This window comes from Ochotona princeps, chromosome 18 (genome assembly GCF_030435755.1).
Source record: "Ochotona princeps isolate mOchPri1 chromosome 18, mOchPri1.hap1, whole genome shotgun sequence".
Taxonomy (NCBI): Eukaryota; Metazoa; Chordata; class Mammalia; order Lagomorpha; family Ochotonidae; genus Ochotona; species Ochotona princeps.
The window spans coordinates 16,395,624-16,396,169 of NC_080849.1; positions in this window are offsets into that span (position 1 = coordinate 16,395,624).

The window sequence follows — 546 nt, forward strand, 5'->3', positions numbered from 1 at the left end:
ACTTCAATGAACTCTCCGGGGCGCCTTAGCTGCTCCACTACACACACACACAGAGTTCTCGAGTATTTTAAGATTAAGTGAAGACAGACTAGAAACTGACATACAGCTTTCATATCCTAATGTGTATAAAGCAGCAGGCACGGTGAGGGTGCTGAAGAAATGCTGGTTTTGTCTTTGCCTTGCTGAGGGTGCCGTGTGTATGTGTGTGTGTGTGTGTGTGTTTTCTTCCACTGACTTTACTTTCTCACACTCTTGGCCTCTCTGCAGCTTTCTCTCTAATATGTGTACACACGTGTGTAAATATGTATACTAAAATATACATATGTTTAAGCATGTATTTTTTTTTACATAAGTCGTCCTCTTTTGAGATAGGATGTGAGAACCATAAGACCTACTTTTAAAAAAAAAAAAGTTAATGCATCCAGAAAGCAGAAGGAATAACCAGCAGAGCCAGGTGCAATGGTTGGAGACCAGATCTTCCTCTTGGGCTATTTAATTCTTAGACATTGGGACCACTTCGCTAAAAGTCTCCTGTCTAGGATCTAA